Here is a 23,032-nt window from a genome sequence, read left to right as displayed (position 1 = left end):
CAGCCAACGAACAGGGAGTTGGCTGCTGTGACGCTTTGCTCCTTGCCCATAGACCCTTTCACATCTCCACATTGGCTTTGCTTTCCCTTGCTTTTGCCTACTACTTTCTCCCCAGACAGCCTATAGAAAGGCTGAAAATATTTAAACAAATAGTCTTAGAAATTTTTGCTCCACTATACTGTCACTTAACTTTAAATGCCTACATCCCTTTAAATTTTCCCAGCAGCCCTTAAAAGGGCTATCTCGTCTATCAAGTATGTTCCCTGCACCTGGACCATTGTCCGCAAGAATAGGGTCAATTTATTTAAGTGAGCTGATTTCACAGACTCGGGTGAGGTCCGCTTTCCTTGCTCAATGTGATCATGCACCCAATGCAGCTTTGCAACGGAACCACATAATGAACCCCATAGTGTAAAGACTCAGTAGCCAATAGAATCATCGAGAAAGATTAGTTGTTTATTTTCCGTAATCAAAGTTTAAGAAAATCAGTTGGTTATGCAACTGTTTAGAACAGGCAGAGTATGTTGGAGTATCAATATTTTACTGCATTCCTCAAAATAAGTTTTCTAGTGTGAAGTGTTTTTATATACATACAAACATACAGGTAAATATTATTCTAATCTTGAAATAACATACAGAAACAAGCTCATCCTGCATTGTCTTGGACAGGCTGCCTTTTGGGTGACCTGGTTAACTTAGTTCAAATCATCCAATTGCAGTTTGATGTTGTTTATGACACTTGTCTCTGAGCAGATGAGCCACACGAGCGTACAAGAAAGAGCTTGTGCAATTTCCTCACAGACCCACTAATGAAGTGACTGTCACAAGTAACCTACTTGAAAAATATAAAGGCAAGACATAAATTAAAACTGTCACAACCGGGTAGCAGCATCCCATAGCTCACAGTGTTGTGTTTCAGAAGAGTAATGCTGTGAGCGGGTGGAATTTGGATTTTGGGACAATCATAGAATTGGAGAAATATCAGCTCAGATAGGGGCACCTTCAGCCCATCGTACCTACATAAGAACATAAGAAATAGGAGCAGGAGTAGGTCATTCGGCCACTCAAGCCTGCTCTGCCATTCAATAAGATCATGGCTGATCTTCTACCTCATTTACAAAAGGTAAATCGTGCTTAACGTGCTACTGGAATTTTTTGAGGATGTAACTGGTAGAATAGATAAGGGAGAACCAGTGGATGTGATGTATTTGGACTTTCAGAAGGCTTTCGATAAGGTCCCGCATAAGAGATTAGCGTGTAAAGTTAAGGCACATGGGATTGGGAGCAAGGTACTGACTTTAATAGAGAACTGGTTGGCAGACAGGAAGCAAAGAGTTGGAATAAACGGCTCTTTTTCCGAGTGGCAGGCAGTGACTAGTGGGGTACCGCAGGGATCGGTCCTAGGACCCCAGCTATTCACAATGGGCCAGTAATTCCGGTCCCAACGCGTGAGTACGGACGGTGCACTCACGTGTGGGCCCGTTGGAAGTGCCGGATTTCAACATGCACAGCGCATGCGCGGGAAACCGGCATTTCCTCCAAGGGGTTCAGAGGTCCAATGCGTGCGCGCAGGACTCTGCGCGCACGCGTTTAACTTCCTTCTTTTTGACTGATTTGCCCGTGTGCAAGGGCCTGAACTTTTTAGACATATAAAAAGGAGGCGTAAGGACTTGATTCTTGAAGGTATGTGGTCTATTATTTAAAATTATAACATTTTTTCCACAGCTTTATTGTTTCTAAGGACTTTACAGTAAGGTAAGTTTATTTTTAGACCCGATTTCTTAAAAAAAAAAAAAAAAATTTTTCAAAAATTTGATTAATTGTTTAAAATAGTTTTTTTAAAGTTATTTATAGTTTATTTAATTATTGGGATGTTTTTTTAAATTTTATTTAAAGTTAAACTAGTCTTTTGGGCGCCCGTACTTTTCATGAGTTTGACAGTTCTTACTATCAAATTCATGAATGAAGTTTCCCCTCCCCTGATTGGCTGCACAGTGCTTACCTGATCCCAGCCAGCACATCGCACTAACTATGCCGCTGGATCAGGCAAGCACATCGCGCCGACATCTGAACCGGGCTAGTGACCGGAATTCCAAGCAGGCCCAGGCTTCAGATGTCGGCGCGCTGGGTGAGTGCACATCGGGGGCTTGCACGCGCGGCAAGCCCCCGATCCTAATTTCTGGCCCATTATATATTAATGATCTTGACGAGGGAACTAGATGTAATATCTCCAAGTTTGCAGACGACACAAAGCTGGGTGGGCGTGTGTGCTGTGAGGAGGATGCCAAGAAACTCCAGTATGATTTGGACAGGTTGGGTGATTGGGCAGAAGCATGGCAGATGCAGTATAATATGGATAAATGTGAGGTTATCCACTTTGGTGGCAAAAACAGGAAGGCAGATTATTATCTGAATGGCAATAGATTGGGAGAAGGGGAAGTGCAACGAGACCTGGGCGTCCTTGTGCACCAGTCGCTGAAGGTAAGCATGCAGGTACAGCAGGCGGTTAAGAAGGCAAATGGTATGTTGGCCTTCATAGTGAGAGGGTTTGAGTACAGGAACACGGATGTCTTGCTGCAGTTGTACAGGGCCTTGGTGAGACCACATCTTGAGTATTGTGTGCAGTTTTGGTCGCCTTATCTGAGGAAGGATGTTCTTGCCATGGAGGGAGTGCAGCGAAGATTCACCAGACTGATACCTGGGATGGCAGGAATGACGTATGAGGAGAGATTGGGTCGATTGGGCTTGTACTCGCTGGCGTTTAGAAGAATGAGAGGGGATCTCATTGAAACGTATAAAATTCTAACAGGACTGGATAGACTAGATGCAGGAAGGATGTTCCCGATGGCGGGGGAGTCCAGAACCAGGGGTCACAGTCTAAGGATAAGGGGTAAGCCATTTAGGACAGAGATGAGGAGGAATTTCTTCACCCAGAGAGTGGTGAACCTGTGGAATTCTCTACCACAGAAGGCAGTGGAGGCCAATTCATTAAATATATTCAAGAAGGAGTTAGATATATTTCTTAAGGCTAAAGGGATCAAGGGATATGGGGAGAAAGCAGGGACCGGGTACTGAGTTTGGATGATCAGCCATGATCTCATTGAATGGTGGAGCAGGCTCGAGGGGCCGAATGGCCTACTCCTGCTCCTATCTTCTATGTTTCTATCTCCACCTTCCTGCACTATCCCCATATCCCTTGATTCACTTAAGATCCAAAAATCTATCGATCTCTGTCCTGAATATACTCAACAACTGAGCCTTCACAGCCCTCTGGGGTAGAGAATTTCAAAGATTCACCACCCTCTGAGTGAAGAAATGTCTCCTCATCTCAGTCCTGAATGGCCAACCCCTTATTCTGAGACTGTTATCCCTGGTTCTAGACTCCCCAGCCAGGGGTAACATCCTCCCTGCATCTACCATGTAAAGTAACTGGAAAGCTTTTTTCAGAAATAATCATTCCTTTTTATCATATTTAAAACCAGTTAAAACCTCTTAGAGCTTGTTTACTCAATGGTAAAGCAGGCCTTAGGGATCAGTTGGTAGCTCGTTGATATCCAGAGCATGGGGTAATTTTGTCATTAAAACGGGCGATATCTGATCAACCACCCATTATATTATCTCTCCCAACTTTCATTTCCATTGAAGTGAGTGACTTTTTTTTTTACATAAGCTTAAAGTTTGAAGGGACTTCATCCCTCTTCATGGAGAAGCAGGGGTGAGGCAGACCCATTCAGTTCTTGGAACAGCCAGGAACAATCTGCCAATATGCAGTTACTATACTGGATACTTGGAAAATTCACACCACAACAGATGTGACATTGAAACCATTACAAAATGTGTTTTTTATAGGACCATTTTTAGCAAACTTTTAAATTACAGACATGAACAGTGATCGGATGGTGCATCATTAGAAACTCTGTTTACCAATTCCTGATGGAATGATATCCCTATAATTTTACCAGGCTGACAAAGCTCATTTTTGGTACTAGTTTATTACGGACACTTAAAATGAAACGTTAGTGCCTCTTCCATGCTACATAGCAACAGTTCTTTAACATCCCTTTCCTGTCAGAAGGCTCCTTTCTCTTCAATTAACTCTGAATCTGCATTTACTTTGATTTGTAATGCTATCACTGAGAGTATAATTTTGCTTGGATGGTTAAACATATTAGTAGCATGATAATTGTATGTCTGTGTCATCATTTTTGGTGTTTAAGTGAGTATTGACTTCAGACATTCAGTCCAAATGATGTTACACAGCTGGGGACAAATAGCAGAAAGCATTTACCTCTTGTGATCAACTTGGCTTGGATCGCCTCCAGCTCCACACCTGGCACCTTTCTGTGGTTCAAGACAATGTGGAAAATTGTCCAGGTATGTCCTGTCCACAAAAAGCAGGACAAATCCAATCCGGCTAATTACCGCCCCATCAGTCTACTTTCAATCATCAGCAAAGTGATGGAAGGTGTCGTCGACAGTGCTATCAAGCAGCACTTACTCACCAATAACTTGCTCGATGATGCTCAGTTTAGGTTCCGTTAGGACCACTCGGCTCCGAACTTAGCTACAGCCTTGGTCCAAACATGGACAAAAAAGCTGAATTCCAGAGGTGAGGTGAGAGTGACTAACCTTGACATCAAGGCAGCATTTGACCAAGTGTGGCATCAAGGAGCCCGAGTAAAATTAAAGTCAATGGGAATCAGGGGGAAAGACTTTCCACTGGCTGGAGTCACACCTAATACAAAGGAAGATGGTTGTGGTAGTTAGAGGCCAATCATCTCAGCCCCAGGACATCACTGCAGGAGTTCCTCAGAGCAGTGTCCTAGGCCCAACCATCTTCAGCTGCTTCCTCAATGACCTTCCCTCCATCATAAGGTCAGAAATAGGGATGTTCGTTGATGATTGCACAGTGTTCAGTTCCATTCATAATTCCTCAGATAATGAAGCAATCAGGATGCAGGAAGACCTGGACAACATCCAGGCTTGGGCTGATAAGTGGCAAGTAACATTCGTGCCACACAAGTGCCAGGCAATGACCAGCTCCAACAATGGGAACAGTAACATAGTGGTTATGTTACTAGACTAGTAATCCAGAGGCCTGGACTAATGATCCAGAGATGTGAGTTCAAATGAGGAATTCAGCTGGGGAATTTAAATTCGGTTAATTAAATAAATCTGGAATAAAAAGCTAGTATCAGTAATGGTGACCATGAAACTATCGGAAGCCAAGGCATCTTTGACAGCAGTTCCCAAACCCGCAACCTCTACCACCTAGAAAGACAAGGGTAGCAGGCACATGAGAACACCACCACCTCCAAGTCCCCCTCCAAGTCACACACCATCCTGACTTGGAAATATATCGCCATTCATTCATCGTCGCTGGGTCAAAATCCTGGAACTCCCTACCTAACAGCACTGTGGGAGTACCTTCACCACACGAACTTCACCACCACCTTCTCGAGGGCAATTACGGATGGGCAATAAATGCTGGTCTTGCCAGCGATGCCCACGTCCCATGAATGAATAAATAAAAAAAATTTAAATGGTACATATCTGTGAATCAGATTGAAGAATATACTTTCCTGACGACTTTTATTTGTTTAGACTTTCACAGGATGCTTCAATAATTACCTTCTCCTATAATTCACTGTATTGCTTTCATTGGGCCACAATATTACATGAATTTGTTCTTGGAATCTTGTAATTTGTTCTTGCATAGAATTACATAGAATATACAACATAGAAACCGGTCATTTGACCCAACTAGTCTGTGCTGGTGTTTATACTCCACACGAGTCTCCTCCCATTCCATTGACCTCATCTCAGCCTTTCAGCATATCTTTCTATTCCCTTTTGTCTTGTACTCAGCTAGTTTCCTTTTGAAAACATCTAAGCTATTTGCCTCAACCACCTCCTGTGGTAGCGAGTTCCACATTATAAACACTCTCTTGAGTAAAGAAATTTCTCCTCATTTCCCTATTGAATATATTAGTAACTATCTTGTATTTATGGCCCCTAGTTTTGGATTCTCCCACAAGTGAAAACATTTTCTCCACATCTATCCTATCAAGCACTTACATATCTTAAAGACCTCTATCAGGTCACCTCTAAGTTTTCTCTTTTCTAAAGGAAAAAAGCCCCAACCTGTTCAATCTTTCCCGATAGCTGTAATCTCTCAGTTCTGGTACCATCCTTATGAATATTTTTTGCACTTTCTCCAGTGCTTCTCTGTCCTTTTTATAATATGGAGACTAGAACTGCACACAGTACTCTTCAGTACGGCCTAACCAGGGTCCGATACAAGTTTCACATAACTTCGCTACTTTTGAATTCTAAACCACTAGAAATAAATCCCAGTGCTTTGTTAGCATTTTTAATTGCTTTGTTGACCTGCGATCCTGCTTTTAATGATTTGTTCATCTGTATCCCTAGATCCCTTTGCTCTTCTGCCCATTCAGTTTATTATTTTCTAAGGCGTAGGTGATGTTTCTGTTTTCCCTACCAAAGTGCATTACCTCACATTTATCTATGTTAAAGTTCATTTCCCACTTAACTGCCCAGCCTGCAAGTTTTCTAATGTCTTCTTCTATTATGCTGCATTCTTCCTTAATATTAGGTATAACCCCAGTTTGTTATCATATGCAAATTTTGATATTAAGTTACTTATCATAGAATGGATACAGTATGGAAGAAAGCCATTCGGCCCGTCGCGCTCGTGCTGGCTCTCTGCAAGAGCACGTCAGCTAGTCCCACTCCCCCGCCCTTTCCCCGTAGCCCTGCAATTTTATTTCCTTCAGGTACTTATCCAACTCCCTTTTGAAAGCCGTGATTGAGGCTGCCTCCACCACCCTTTCAGGCAGTTCATTCCAGATCATTACCACTCGGTGAGTAAAAATGTTTTCCTCATGTCACCCTTGATTCTTCTGCCAATCACCTTAAAACCTGTCTCCTCTGGTTCTCGACCCTTCTGCCAATGGGAACAGTTTCTCTCTATCCAGACCCCTCATGATTTTGAACACTTCTATCAAATCTCCTCTCAATCTTCTCTGCTCTAAAGAGAACAACCCCAGCTTCTCCAGTCTATCCACGTAACTGAAGTCCCTCATCCCTGGAATCATTCTCGTAAATCTTTTCCGCACCTTCGCTAAGTCCTTCACATCCTTCCTAAAGTGTGGTGCTTAGAATTGGACACAGTACTCCAGTTGAGGCTGAACCAATGTTTTATACAGGTTCATCATTAATTTCCACACTTTTGTACTCTATACCTCTATTCATGAAACCCAGTATCCCGTAAGCATTTTTAACTGCTTTCTCAACCTGCCCTGCTACTTTCAACGATTAGTGCACTCATACCCCTAGGTCTCTCTGTTTGTTCACCCCCTTTAGGATTGTACCCTTCAGTTCATATTTCCTCTCCTCATTCTTTCTACCAAAATGTATCACACTGCACTTTTCTGTGTTAAATTTCATCTGCCACATGTCCACCCATTCCACCAACCTGTCTATGCCCTCTTGAAGTCTATCACTATTCTCCTCACTGTTTACTATACTTCCAAGTTTTGTGTCATCTGCAAATTTGAAATTGTGCCCTGTACACCCACATCCAAGCTATTAATATATATCAAGAAAAGCAGTGGTCCTAGAACCAACCCCTGGGGAACAGCACTGTATACCTTCCTCCAGTCCGAAAAACACCCATTCACCACTACCCTGTTTCCTGTCACTTAGCCATTTCGTATCTATGCTGCCACTGTCCCATTTATTCCATGGGCTTCAACTTTGCTGGCAAACCTATTATGTGGCACTTTGTCGAACGCCTTTTGGAAATCCATGTGCACCATGTCAACCACCTTGCCCTCATCAATCCTCACTGTTACCTCATCAAAAAACTCGATCAAGTTGGTTAAACATGATTTGCCTTTAACAAATCCATGCTGGCTTTCCTTAATTAATCCACACTTGTCCAAGCGACTGTTAATTTTGTCCCTGATTATTGTTTTGAAAAGCTTCCCCGCTACTGACCGGCCTATAGTTGCTGGGTTTATCTTTACACCCTTTTTTGAACAAGGGTGTAACATTTACAATTCTCCAGTCCCCTGGTACCATCCCAATTTCTAAGGGGGATTGGAAGATTATGGCCAGTACCTCTGCAATTTCTTCCTTCACTTCCCTCTGCACCCGGGAATGCATCCCATCTGGTCCTGGTGACTTATCTACTTTAATTACAGCCAGCATTTCTAGTACCTTCTCTATCAATTTTTATCCCATCCAGTATCTCCTCTACCTCCTCTTTCACTATGTCTATGGCAGCATCCTCTTGGTGAAGACAGGTGCAAAATACTCATTTAGTACCTCAGCCATATCCTCTGCCTCTATGCGTAGGTCTCTTTTTTGGCCCCTAATCGGTCCCACCCCTCCTCTTACTACCCGTTTACTATTTATATGCCTATAGAAGACTTTCGGATTACCTTTTATGTTAGCTGCCATTATATTCTCATACCCTCTCTTTGCCCCTCATTTTCTTTTTCACTTCTCCTCTGAACTTTCTGTATTTGGCCTGATTCTCGGATGTATTCTCGACCTGACACCTGTCATACGCGTTCTTTTTCTGCTTCATCTTACTCTCTCTCGTCATACAGGGAGCTCTGACTTTAGCTGCCCTACCTTTCCCCCTAGTGGGAATGTACCTCGACTGTACCCAAACTATTTTCTCTTTAAAGGCAGCCCATTGTTCCACTACAGTTTTGCCTGCCAGTCTTTGATTCCAATTTACCCGGGCCAGATCCATTTTCATCCCACTGAAATTGGCCTTACTCCAATTAAGTATTTTTACTCTAGATTGCTCCCTGTTCTTTTCCATAATTAATCTAAACCTTATGATCACTGTTCCCTAAATGTTCACCTACTGACACTTGCTCCACTTGATTATCCTCATTCCCCAGAACTAGATTCAGCAATGCCTCCTTCCTCGTTGGGCCGGAAACATACTGATCAAGAAAGTTCTCCTGAGCTCACTTCAGAAATTCTTCCCCGTCTCTGCCCTTTACACTATTACTATCCCAGTCTATATTAGGATAGTTGAAGTCCCCCATTATCACTACTCTATAATTCTTGCATCTCTCTGTAATTTCTCTGCAAATTTGCACCTCCATATTTTTCCCCACTAGTTGGTGGCCTATAGAATACACCTAGTAGTGTAATGGCACCTCAATTATTTCTTAACTCTAGCCATACAGATTCTGTCCTTGACCCCTCCAGGACATCCTCTCTCCAGCACTGTAACATTCTCCTTAGCCAATACTGCCACACCACCTCCTATCTTTCCTGAACACCCTATATCCAGGAATATTTAATACCCAATCCTGCCCTTTTTTGAGCCAGGTCTCTGTTCTTGCCATGACATCATATTCCCATGTGGCTATTTGCGCCTGCAGCTCACCAACCTGGTTTACTAAGCTTTGTGCGTTCACGTACATACACTGTAAACCTATCTTAGACCATCCTGTGTTCTCTCTTAGTCTGACTCCACCTAATACCTTACCATTTCTTACTTTGGTGCTATCCATCTCTCCCAATCCTTTGTGCACTTTGTTTCTCCTTTCTAATGCTACATCCTGGTGCCCATCCCCCTGCCAACTTAGTTTAAACCCTCCCCAACAGCACTAGCAAACCTCCCTGTGAGGATATTGGTACTGGTTCTGTTGAGGTGCAACCCATCCGGCCTGTACAGGCCCCACCTCCCCCAGAACCGGCCTCAATGCCCCAGGAATCTGAAGCCCTCCTTCCTGCACCATCTCTCCAGCCATGCATTAATCTGCTCTATCCTCCTATTTCTATACTCACTGCTTTTTAATCTCTTTCCTAGCTCACTGAAATCTGCCTGCAGGACCTCATCCCTCTTTCTACCTATGTCGTTGGTACTGATAGGGACCCGACCTCTGGCTGTTCACCCTCCCCCCTCAGAATGTTCTGCAGCTGCTCTGCGACATCCTTGACCCTGGCACCAGGGAGGCAACACACCATCCTGGAGCCACATCTGCGGCCACAGAAACACCCGTCGGCTCCCCTAACTATCAAATCCCCTACCCTCGTCTACTCTTTCCATTACCTCTTCAAAGAATTCTGTCAGGTTATTTAAGCATGACTTAGCCTTTCAGAATCCATGCTGACTTTATTATATTTTCTGTCTCTAGATGCTCTTCTGTCACTTCTTTTAGTATAGATTCCAGTATCTTTCCTGACAAGTTGACTGGTCTATAGTTCTCGGGTTTTGTTTTATCTCCATTTTTGTACATAGGAACAACATTAGCTGTCCACCAGTCCTCTGGCACTATCCTCTCTTTTATGGAACTATATATTCCTTGAGTACGTGTGGGTGCATACCATCCAGACCTGGGGTTTTTTGCTAGTTCTTCAGTTATTTTCTCCCTTTCTATCCCAACTGCATTAATGTGCTTTTTAAGCTCATCCTCTAGTGAAGTGTCTATTTTGTTAGCTTCTGTAGTAAAAAACCGAAGTGAAGTAGTTATTCAATACTTCTGTCATTAGCTGTGAGTTTATCTTGCTCATCCTTTAGTGGCCTGTGTCTATAGAACACTTTTTTAATATACCTTGATAATTTTATTTTGTAATTTCTCTTTGTCTTCCTGATGGTTTTTTAACTTCTCTCCTAAGTTCTTCGTATTTTCTTTTGTCCTCCTTTCCTTTAGTTTTTAAGTACTTCTTTTATATCTTTTTCTTTAGATTCAATTTTCCCTTGTTATTTATTCATCTATGATGCTCCATAATTAGCATGCTTGTTTTTGGCTTTTAGTAGAATACATTTCTCTTGAACTCTTGATTACCCTTTTAAAGATTTCCCACTGTTTTTCTGTCTTTGTTTCTCAAGATTTTCTCCCAATTTACCACCTTTAGTTCCACCCTCATTTCCTCATAATTGCTCTTTTCTAATCTATTACCTTAATATTTGTCCTACTTATGTCACTCTCAATCCTAATCTTGAACCTTACTATGTTGTGATTACAACGACTAAGATGCTCTACTACTCTTGTTGGACTTCTTGCATCTGATGGAGAAAGGAGTCCTGTTTACTTTGTAAAAACTCAATTCCCTTTTTTTCCTTTCGCTACTACTTCCTGCTAGTTTATTTGGGGGTAGTTGAAATCTCCCATGATTATTAGTCTATGCCTACTACTCCCCTCATAGATTTGCCTACATATTTCTTCCTCCAATTCCCTTCCACTATTTGGTGGCCTGTAGTATGCCCCTATTATTGTCCTGCCCCTTTTTCTTCTGTTATAGTGTTGTCCGAGGGGGGATTTTCCTCAGTATGCCCCCAGGAGCACTGGGTGGTCTGGGCACAGCAAATATTGGAAAATCAGCAGATGGGAATGCAAGTCCGTAAAGGATTTACTGACATTCGCTGAATCCAGGTGATGCAGTGCACAAACCCATGAAAATCTCACCTTCTATCTGTTCTGTACCTCAGTCTGTTCCATACCTCAATCTATTCTGTACCTCTGTCTGTCTATTCTGTACCTCTTATCTATCTATTCCATACCTCAGTCAATTCTGTACCTCTCTCTATTCTGTATCTCTTCTATCCTGTACCTCTGTATTTGGTATCTCTGTCTATTATGTACCTCAGTCTATTCTCTACTATACTATTTAAGCAAGGTCGTCCTAATAGCTTTTCCTGCTTTAAATAGCTGCTTGCAGTTACGCAGTCGAACCTTGTTTCTGCGACAGTATACACGTGGTGTATTCAGTTTTTCTTATTCGTTGCAGAACATTTGCATTTCTGACATTGTTCACTGAAGCTGGTGTGTAGAATCCATTTTTGTTTTTTGTGAGGAAAGGTCATTTTAAGCAAAGTAGCTTATCAAAGAGCCATGGCTCTGTTGGTCCTTATTCTCAAGTTATTTTTAGAGCTGTTCTTTCACACCATTCTTTTGGCTTTCATTCTTTAGTTTTCAGGAAGTTTATCAATCACCAGAGCTCATTTTTCTCCTTTGGCTTTTGTTTTGCCAACTGGCCTGGTTATTTTTAAGGCACCGGTATTGCGACAGGTTGTGGGCAGGGGAAGGTGGTGGAAATCAGCTTTGTGGGTTGTGGTTTTTTTTCAGTCATAATTTACTACATGCAAACGGTCATGTTCTGACCCCCACTTTAGTCTGCCTCTGGGTATACACAGCAATTTCTGGCACTGCCTTCCAACTATTTCCTCACTGGAATGTAATGGATCGGGTACATTTCAGTCTGGTGCTTTCAGTGTTTGCTTTTGGTGGTTGTGATGTTCAAACATTGTGCAAGTTGTCACTCAATCATTTTCATTGCAGAACTAGGTAAATCATTCAACTCTTCAAACTTGACTGCACAGTGAATGGAGGCCACTGTTATTTCATATCTCTTCCAAATTTAGTGTGAAAATCTCCAGAGACCAAAAATGATCAGTTAGTCCTTGCTTTGGAATCGTTTGGAAAATGTCTTTCACGTCTTTTGGTGAGTTGCTTATTTCATTGTCTGGTGCTGCTATAGTTGGTGTATCAATTTGAACAATAGAGACATTAAGAAAGCAATGGTGACCTACTTACAACCATCCCCCTTTTAATGCCTAGGACAATGGTCCTTCATGATTCCTGAACATATAAAAAAAGGACTTGCATTTATATAGTGACTTATCACATCTCTCGGAATGTCTCGAAACACTGCACGTACAATGAATTACTTTGAAGTGCAGTGAGTGTTATTAGACAAGTGTGTGGTAAACCACTGTTATTGTTGTTCACCGTTGTTGTTGTTGTTACACACTGTTGTACCTATGCATGCCTCAGCATGTCTCTGCTGGCTCTGCCTCTGGCTCCACCCACAGGCCCAGGTATAAAGGTGACCGCTCTGCAGCCCCCTGCCTTCTTGGAACCCAGTCAACCACGAGAGGCATGCTCTGTTCTTTGCTAATAAAAGCCTTTTAGTTACTCTCCTAACTCTCCGTCTCTTATGAGTAATTGATAGCGCATCAATTTTATTAGCAAAAACAAAATGTTGGCAACAAACGCTGAGCAGCAGGCTGCTGCACCAAACGCTGAGCAGCAGGAGCTGCTGCGAGCCCTCAGACCAACATGCCTGGACCTAGACCCCCAAGAAGCGGGTTCGGCTACCAAATTCGCGCATTGGCTGCGTTGCTTCGAGGCTTACCTGCAAGCCTCAACTGTGACCCTGGACGAAAACAAGCTGGAAATCCTGGCCTCAAAGGTGAGCCACCAAGTTTATACAATAATCCAGGACGCGACGACCTACGCGGCGGCTATCGATCTGCTAAAAGGGCAATACGCACGCCCGGTAAATACGGTCTATGCCAGGCACCTCTTAAGATCCCACAGACAGCAGCCTGGGGAATCGGTGGAGGCCTTCCTACGGGCACTACGGATACTCAGCCGAGGCTGCGATTGCAAAGAAGTATCAGCCGCAGCACACACGGAGGGACTGATCGAGATGCTTTCGTCGCGGGTCTAAGGTCCGACTACTCCTGGCAGAGACTGTTGGAAAAGGGAGAAATGGACCTGAGAAAGGCAGTGTCCCTCGCGCTCTCGCTCGACGCGGCCCACAGGAATATGGACGCCTTCTCCCCTAACCGCTCCGCAACGTGGACGCCACAACCTTGGGTCATGGGACCGCCACCTTCAACTGCTGCTGCGATGTCCAAGGCACAGAAATGTTATTTTTGTGGCCAGGCAAAACACCCCAGAGCACGCTGCCCGGCGAGAAACGCTACCTGCTCCGGCTGCGGGAAGAAAGGACACTATGTCAGCGCCTGCAAAGGTAAAAGCACTAACGCCAGCAGCGCCGCGTGCGAACCGTGGGGGCAGCCATCTTGTCCGCCATCTTGGGCTCCCCCAGCCGCGTGGGGATCGGGATCATGGGCGCCGTCATTTTGTCCGCCATCTTGGACGTCTCCAACTTCAACCACGGGGGACCCGGACTCAACCACCGCCTCATCTGACGACCACATCGACTCGCTCGACCATACGCTGGCCTCCGTGACGCTGGACCAATCTCTCCCTCATCAACTGTCCAGGTCCATGATGGACATTACGGTAAATGGCCGCGCCACTACCTGCCTTTTTGACAGCGGGAGCACGGAGAGCTTTATCCACCCCGACACGGTGCGCAGTTACTCTCTCCCGGTCCTGCCGACGCGCCATCGGATCTCTTTGGCTTCCAAAGCCCAGTCAGCGGACGTCGGTGGCTACTGTGTGGTGACCCTTTCAGTAAGGGGCACAGAATACAAAAATGTTAAACCTCTGGTCCTGCCCCATCTCTGTGCTGCCGTTCTACTGGGGTTGGATTTTCAGTGCCACCTTAAGAGTGTCACATTAGCGTACGACGGACCCCTCCCCCCACTCACAGTCTGCAGCCAGCAGCTTTTAAATCGCCCGCCGCGCACCATTTGCAGCCTCTCCACCCTTAAAGTCCCCCCCCTTAAAGTCCCCCCCCCTCCTTGTTCGCTAACCTCACCCGCGACTGTAAGCCCATCGCTACCAAAAGCAGGCGTTACAGTGCCGGGGATAGGAGCTTCATTAAATCCGAGGTAGCGAGACTCCTGAAGGAAGGGATTATTGAAAGTAGCACCAGCCCATGGCGAGCACAAGTGGTGGTAGTGAAGACTGGCGAAAAACAGCGCCTAGTTATTGACTACAGCCAGACGATCAATCGCTACACCCAGCTAGATGCATACCCACTCCCCCGCATATCTGACATGGTCAATCAGATAGCACAATACCGGGTGTTCTCGACGATTGATCTGAAGTCGGCATACCACCAGCTCCCCATCAGGGCTGAGGACCGCCAGTACACAGCTTTTGAAGCTGACGGTCGTCTCTACCACTTCCTCAGAGTTCCCTTCGGCGTCACCAACGGGGTTTCAGTCTTCCAACGGGAGATGGACCGGATGGTTGACCAGAACGCGCTCCAGGCCACTTTCCCCTATCTAGACAACGTCACCATCTGCGGCCACGACTAGCAGGACCATGATGTTAATCTAGAGAAATTCTTCCGTACGGCCCAGCGGCTGAACCTAACATACAACAAGGACAAATGTATGTTTCATACCACGCGCCTTGCCATTCTTAGCTGTGTAGTGGAGAACGGAGTCATCGGCCCTGACCCCGACAGGATGCGCCTCCTTATGGAGCTCCCCCTCCCCCACTGCCAAAAAACACTGAAGAAATGCCTAGGGTTTTTCTCGTACTATGCTCAGTGGGTGCCCAACTATGCGGACAAAGCCAGACCCCACATCAAGTCCACCTCCTTCCCCCTGACAGCAGAGGCCTGTGCAGCCTTCACTCTCATAAAAAGAGATATTGCGAAGGCCACGATGCACGCAGTGGATGAGTCCATCACTTTCCAAGTGGAGAGCGACGCATCCGACTTTGCCCTAGCTGCAACCCTTAACCAGGCGGGGAGACCCGTGGCCTTTTTCTCAAGGACCCTCCAAATCAAATCAAATCAAATCAACTTTTATTGTCATTGTTAGTGCACAAGTGCAGTACAACGAAATGTAGGCTTGCGGCTCCCGAGAGTGTACAATTTGGATTAGGACACTTAAATATTTCAACATACATTTATTTGTACATCTATATTAGCATAAATATGACCATAATAAAGTGCATCGGCAGATGTGCAGGCTTTAGTGTTTATTTGTGGAGTTCAGTAGGATGACAGCCCTGGGAAAGAAGCTGTTCCTAAATCTGGTCGTACGGGTGCGAATGCATCTGTAGCGTCTTCCAGATGGTAGGAGGGCGAACAGACTGTGGCTGGGGTGGGTAGGGTCTTTGATGATGGACCGTGCCCTCCGTAGGCAGCGTTTCTGATATATATGTTCTATGGTCGGTAGTCGGGTGCCGGTAATGCGTTGGGCAGTTTTGACTACCCGCTGCAGGGCTTTCCGGTCATGGGAACTACAGCTGCCGTACCATACCGTGATACAGTTTGTCAGGATGCTCTCTATAGTGCAGCGGTAGAAGTTAGAGAGGATCGGGGGTGACAGATTACATCCCTTCAGCCTCCTCAAGAAATATAGGCGCTGCTGGGCCTTCTTCACCAGAGAGGAGGTGTTGAGGGACCAGGAGAGGTCTTCCGTGATGTGGACTCCGAGGAACTTAAAGCTGGCCACCCTTTCCACCTCCGCCCCATTGATGTGGATGGGGGTGTGATTTCCGCCTTTGGACTTCCTGAAGTCCACGATTATTTCCTTTGTTTTCTTGGTGTTAAGGGCCAGGTTGTTGTCGGCGCACCACTTCACGAGATGCTGGACCTCCTCCCTGTAGGCTGACTCATCGTTGTTGGTGATCTGGCCTACTACCGTGGTGTTATCTGCAAACTTGATGATGGTGTTGGAACCATTAACAGCCACACAGTCGTGGGTGAAGAGGGAGTAGAGGAGGGGGCTCAGCACACATCCTTGTGGGGCCCCCGTGTTCAGGGTCAGGGGCGGGGAGGTGTGGTTACCTAATTTGACAGACTGGGGTCTGTTTGTTAGGAAGTCCAGGGTCCAGTTGCAGAGGGAAGTGCAGCTCCAGGGCCCCGAGATTCGACACTCCTCTGTCGAAAAGGAGGCCCAGGCCATTGTGGAAGCTGTGCGACATTGGAGGCATTACCTGGCCGGAACACGATTTACCCTGCTCACTGACCAGCGTTCAGTAGCTTTTATGTTTAATAATAAGCAGAGGGGCAAAATCAAGAATGACAAGATCTTGAGGTGGAGAATCGAACTCTCCACCTACAATTACGATATCTTGTACCGGCCCGGGAAACTCAATGAGCCCCCAGATGCCCTATCACGTGGTACATGTGCCAACGCGCAGGTTGATAGACTGAAGACCCTCCACAATGACCTCTGCCACCCGGGGGTCACCAGGTTTTTTCACTTCATCAAATCCCGTAACCTGCCCTACTCCATCGAGGAGGTCAGGACCATGACCAGGAACTGCCAAATCTGTGCCGAGTGCAAACCGCATTTTTATAGGCCAGACAGAGCAAGCCTGATCAAAGCCACGCGCCCCTTTGAACGGCTGAGCGTCGATTTTAAAGGGCCCCTCCCCTCCTCTGACCGCAATGTGTACTTCCTCAACATAATTGACGAGTACTCCCGTTTCCCGTTTGCCATCCCTTGCTCAGACATGACCAGTACCACGGTCATTAAATGTCTGAATGACCTCTTCGCCTTGTTCGGTTTCCCTAGCTATATTCATAGCGACAGGGGCTCATCCTTTATGAGCGACGAACTTCGTCAGTACCTGCTCGCGAGAGGTATTGCTACAAGCAGGACCACCAGCTACAACCCCCGGGGGAATGGCCAGGTGGAAAGGGAGAATGCGACGGTCTGGAAGGCAGTCCTTTTAAACTTGAAATCTAAGGGCCTTCCGACCTCTCGCTGGCAGGAGATCCTCCCTGCGGCGCTCCATTCCATTCGGTCACTGCTCTGTACAGCCACCAATGCCACCCCTCATGAGAGAATGTTCTCCTTCCCCAGGAAGTCCACATCGGGGATCTCGTTACCGACATGGCTGACTTCTCCAGGACCCGTCCTACTGCGGAAGCACGTGAGGTCCCATAAGATGGACCCCCTGGTCGAGAGGGTGAGCCTCCTCCATGCCAACCCTCAGTATGCTTACGTGGTGTACCCGGACGGGCGGGAGGACACAGTCTCCATACGAGACCTCGCACCTTCGGGTGCTCCCGAAACACCTCCTTCGCCACCCACGCCTACCCCCAGTACGCTTACGTAGCGTATCCGGACGGGCGGGAGGACACAGCCTCCACACGAGATCTCGCACCTTCGGGTGCCCCTGAAACACTACCATTGCCATCCACCATTACCCACAACCCAACCCCGCTAGATGGCATGCCGCAGCCCCAGGACCCATCATTGACCACCCAACCACTCAATGAGACGCCTGATTCAAAGTTGGATGCTGCACCATCACCGCCGCCACCACGACGATCAGGACGGCATACAAGGCCACCTGATAGACTTACTTACACGAACCTTTAGTACACTTCACCCCGCCGGACTCAATTTTAAACAAGGGGTGAATGTGGTAAACCACTGTTATTGTTGTTCACCGTTGTTGTTGTTGTTACACACTGTTGTACCTATGCATGCCTCAGCATGTCTCTGCTGGCTCCGCCCCTGGCTCCACCCACAGCCCCAGGTATAAAGGTGACCGCTCTGCAGCCCCCTGCCTATCTTTGCTAATAAAAGCCTTTTAGTTACTCTCCTAACTCTCCGTCTTTTATGAGTAATTGATAGCGCATCAAAGTGCAGCTGCTATTTTACACACAGCAAGTTCTACGAACTGTTTTTTTGTGGCATTAGTTGAGAGGAATATTTCCAAAAGACAGCATCCCTGCTAATAAAGGAGTACTTTTACTGGAGTGTTGGCCTGGAATTATATGCTCAAAGCCTGGAGTAGGGCTTGAACCCATAACACACACACAGAATCCCCACAGTGCAGATAGAGGCCATTTCGGCCCATCGAGCCTGCACCGACACATATCCCACCCTATCCCCGTAACCCCACGTATTTAATCCCCTAACACTAAGGGTCAATTTATCATAGCCAAATCAACCTAACCCGCACATCTTTGGACTGTGGGAGGAAACCGGAGCACCCCCACGCAGACACAGGGAGAATGTGCAAACTCCACTCAGACAGTCGCCTGAGGCCAGATTTGAACCCGGGTCCCTGGCACTGTGAGGCGACAGTGCTAACCACTATGCCACCGTGCCTCCCTTCATTGTCTGGTGCTGCTATAGTTGGTGTATCAATTTGAACAATAGAGACTCAGAAAATATAGCGCCTTTCACGACCTCAGGATGTCCCAAAGCATTTTATAGCCAATGAAGTACTTTTTAAAAGCGTAGTCACTGTTGCAATATAGGAAATGCGGCTGCCAATTTGTGCACATCAAGCACCCACAAAAAGCAATGTGATAATGACCAGATAATCTGTTTTTGTGATGTTGATTGAGGGATAAATATTGGCCCGAACACCGGGGATAACTCCCCTGCTCTTCTTCGATATAGTACTATGGGATCTTTTACGTCCACCTGAGGAAGCAGATGGTTTAATGTCTGATCCGAAGGACAGTGCAGCACTCCCGCAGTACTGAACTGGAGTGTCGGCCTAGATTATTGTGCTCATGTCTCGGGAGTGGGACTTGAGCCCACAAGCCTCTGACTCAGAGTGAAAGTGCCACCAATTGAACCACGGCTGACACCAAGAAACAAAGCTGATGTGCAGTGCAGTGGTTTCTCTATTTTCACTCCATCATAAGTTCCATGTCTCAAGAATGTTGAAATTGTATGCAAAATTTGGATAGGAGAATTTCTACAGTATCGGAACCATCAAAAGAAGTGCAGAGTGTAAACTACAGTTGGTATGAGTCTAATTTTCTGATGGGCCATGCAGCTCTCGTCATCATTGTGTAGAGAGACTAACCACCCAGTGAAATTGTAGCGATGGTGGAGGCTGGACTGTGGGACGACGGAGTTGTGGCTCCTCCACCCCCGGGAAGGGGAGAAGAAGTTCGATATATGAGGCAGTCAGACCTAGCACCCTCTCAAGCACATCATTTGCTCAGGAAGCAAAGGATAGAATAAATTTGTTACAATCCGAGTGTCCTTCCAGGGATATCAGATAAGGAAATGGGAGAATACGATGACATTGAACCAAACTGATGGAAAGAACGAAGCAGAAAATGTAACAAAGAAAGGAAATTATACTTTTAAAACTGTCAAAGGGGAAAAAATCCAGCCAGATTATGAAGACTGATGAGCCTACTGAATTCTATTCAGCAGGAGATGCAGTAAAGTCGACTTTGAGCACTGAATTGAAATTTATTTTTAAATCTAATATTGAAATTTAAAGTGTTGATTTTTTTCCTTCCTCTCTCATCTTTATTTTCTTCAGGTCATGCATCGCCTGCAGTCATGATGTCTGGCAAACAGCCTGTGCACTGTGCTCTGTATATGGCACTCAACAGCTGTTGATCGGCCTGCAAGAGTTTCCTGGGATCACTCTCCCACTAACTTTACCTTCTGCCCTGCGGAGATAGAAAAGCAGAATATTTTTTAAATGGTGAAAATGGTGGGAAATGTTGGTACTCAGAGATAGGCTAGCCTTTATTACAAAGGGATTGGAGTATAAAATTAAAGAAGTCTTACTACAATTACACAGGGCCTTGATGAGACCACACCTGGAGTACTGTGTACAGTTTTGGTCTCCTTACCTGTGGAAGGATAGACTTGCCTTAGAGGGAGTGCAACGAAGGTTCACTAAACTGATCCCTGGGATGAGGGGATTGTGCTATGAGTAGACTAGGCCTATATTCTCTTGAGTTTAGAAGAATGAGAGGTGATCTCATTGAAACATAAAACTCTTAAGGGGCTTGACAGTGTAGATGCTGGGAGGATGTTTCCCCTGGCTGGGGCGTCTAGAACTAGGGGTCACAGTCCCAGAATAAGGGGTCGATCATTTGGACTGAGATGAGGAGAAATTACTTCACTCAAAGCATTGTGAATCTTTGGAATTGTCTACCCCAGGGAGCTGTGGATGTTCAGTCATTGAGTATATTCAAGACCGAAATCGATAGATTTTTGGATACTAAGTGAATCAAGGGATGTGGGGATAGTGTGGGAAGCTGGAACTGAGGTAGAAGATCAGCCATCATCGAGGCCCTGTCTGCTCTCTCAGGTGGACGTAAAAGATCCCATGGCACTATTTCGAAGAAGAGCAGGGGAGTTATCCCCGGTGTCCTGGCCAACATTTATCCCTCAACCAACATAACAAAAAAACAGATTATCTGGTCATTATCACATTGCTTTTTGTGGGACCTTGCTGTGCACAAATTGGCTGCCGCGTTTCCCACTTTACTACAGTGACTCCACTTCAAAAGTACTTCATTGGTTGTAAAGCACTTTGAGACGTCCGGTGGTCGTGAAAGGCGCTATATAAATGCAAGTCCTTTTTTTATTGAATGTTGGAGCAGGCTCAAAGGGCCGAAAGATCTACTCCTGCTCCTATTTCTTATGCTGGCTACCACTCTGCACTTCCGCACAACAGCGCAGCTAAGAGCTCGAGCTGACTGTGTGGTATATCGGAGCAGTGAACCAAGCCATGCAATTCAGCACTGCAGAGTCATAGAGTCATAGGCCTAGAAATTCACTAGCCTTAGCGCCGCTTTTGAGGCGCTAGAGGGACTAGCGCCAGAGTTATGGCCATTTGAAAAATTGAGTGGGGCCCTAAAGCGGCGTTGCACCGGTAGCGCTGCGCCGGCACCGATGATGTCATCGGTGTGCGCAGCGTCCCGGTTGCCGTGGTAACCCGCCCGAACTCCGAAATTGAGTTGCGGCCGCCTCGCCCGTGGCAGCCGCAAGCAACGTTCTGTAAAAGGTGCCTTGCTGAAGTTAGCGCCGGCGCATTAAGGTCGCGCGGCGGCCGGCCGCTTCCCCGGCGGCCGCCTGCCCGCACCTCCCTCCCCGGACTCCTCCAAGACCCCCCCGCAGCACAGATGCGTGTGGGCTGCGAGCCCGCCACTTCTCCGAGGTGCCGGGCTCATTTTTATTCAGCCGTCAACGGCCAGCGGTCGGGTGCAGGCAGCTCCTCCTTAACGGAAGGAGGAGGCCTGCACTTCCCCAGCCTGCCGCACCGCATCGGGCGCCGCAGCGCCGGAACAGCGCCGCAATGGGGCAGGTAGCGCCCATTGGGAGGCGCTGAAACCCTCCAGTAGCGCCGGCAGCCATTTGGGCGCGGCGCTACTGAATTTTTGGCGCGCACAGCGCGACTTAGCACCGGCGCTAAATTTCCGGCGTTAAGCCCCGGCGCAGCGCAAACTCAATTTCTAGGCCATAGAGTTTTACAGCACAGAAAGAGGCCCTTCGGCCCATCGTGTCTGCGCCGTCCATCAATCCCTGTCCAGTCTAATCCCATTTTCCAGCATTTGGTCCATAGCCTTGTATGCAATGGCATTTCAAGTGCTCATCCAAATGCTTCTTGAATGTTGTGAGGGTTCCTGCCTCTACCACCCTTTCAGGCAGTGAGTTCCAGATTCCAACCACCCTCTGGGTGAAAAAGTTCCTCCTCAAATCCCCTCTAAATCTCCTGCCCCTTACCCTGAATCTATGCCCCCTTGTTATTGACCCCCCTACTAAGGGGAAAAGTTCCTCTTTATCCACCCTATCGATGCCCCTCATCATTTTGTACACCTCAATCAGGTCCCCCCTCAGCCTTCTTTGCTCCAAGGAAAACAACCCCAGCCTGTTTAGCCTTTCTTCATAGCTGAGGCGCTCCATCCCAGGTAACATCCTGGTGAATCTTCTCTGCACCCTCTCCAAAGCAATCACATCCTTTCTATAGTGAGGCGACCAGAACTGCACACAGTACTCCAGCTGTGGCCTCACCAGCGTTTTGTACAGCTCCATCATAACCTCCCTGCTCTTATATTCTATGCCTCGGCTAATGAAGGCAAGTATCCCATATGCCTTTTTAACCACCTTATCTACCTGTTCCGCTGCCTTCAGGGATCTATGTACATGTACACCAAGGTCCCTCTGACCCTCTGTACTTCCTAGGGTCCTACCACTCATTGTGTATTCCCTTGCCTTATTTGTCCGTCCAAAATGCATCACCTCGCACTTTTCAGGGTTAAATTCCATTTGCCACTTTTCCGCCCATCTGACCAACCCGTTTATATCGTCCTGTAGCCTGAGGCTTTCCTCCTCGCAATTTACCACCCCACCAATTTTCGTGTCATCTGCGAACTTACTGATCATACCTTTTACATTCTCATCCAAATCATTTATGTAGATCACAAACAGCAAGGGACCCAGCACCGATCCCTGAGGTACCCCACTGGACACAGGCTTCCAGTCACAAAAGCAACCTTCGACCATCACCCTCTGCCTCCTGCCACTCAGCCAGTTTAGGATCCAACGCGCCAAGGCACCCTGGATCCCATGGGCTCTTACCTT

General features: G+C 46.5%; 1 protein-coding gene across 7 annotated transcripts in view; it reads left to right on the top strand.

Moving 5' to 3' along the window:
• Positions 1–23,032, top strand: part of LOC147109246 (ena/VASP-like protein) — a 354,043-nt gene that overhangs the window by 189,416 nt on the left and 141,595 nt on the right. Inside the window, exon 1 of one of the 7 annotated variants that reach the window (XM_086002995.1) lies at positions 12,339–12,501. The exons of the other annotated variants lie outside the window; for them this stretch is intronic. The gene's annotated coding sequence lies outside the window, so the exon portion shown is untranslated. Of the gene's footprint in view, positions 1–12,338; positions 12,502–23,032 lie in introns of those variants that run through there. 7 annotated transcript variants of the gene reach the window in all.

The sequence above is a fragment of the Somniosus microcephalus genome, chromosome 12 (assembly GCF_052327205.1).
Source record: "Somniosus microcephalus isolate GS21.2 chromosome 12, FLI_Smic_1.0, whole genome shotgun sequence".
Lineage (NCBI taxonomy): Eukaryota > Metazoa > Chordata > Chondrichthyes > Squaliformes > Somniosidae > Somniosus > Somniosus microcephalus.
This window is presented reverse-complemented; position numbering and strand designations above follow the sequence as displayed.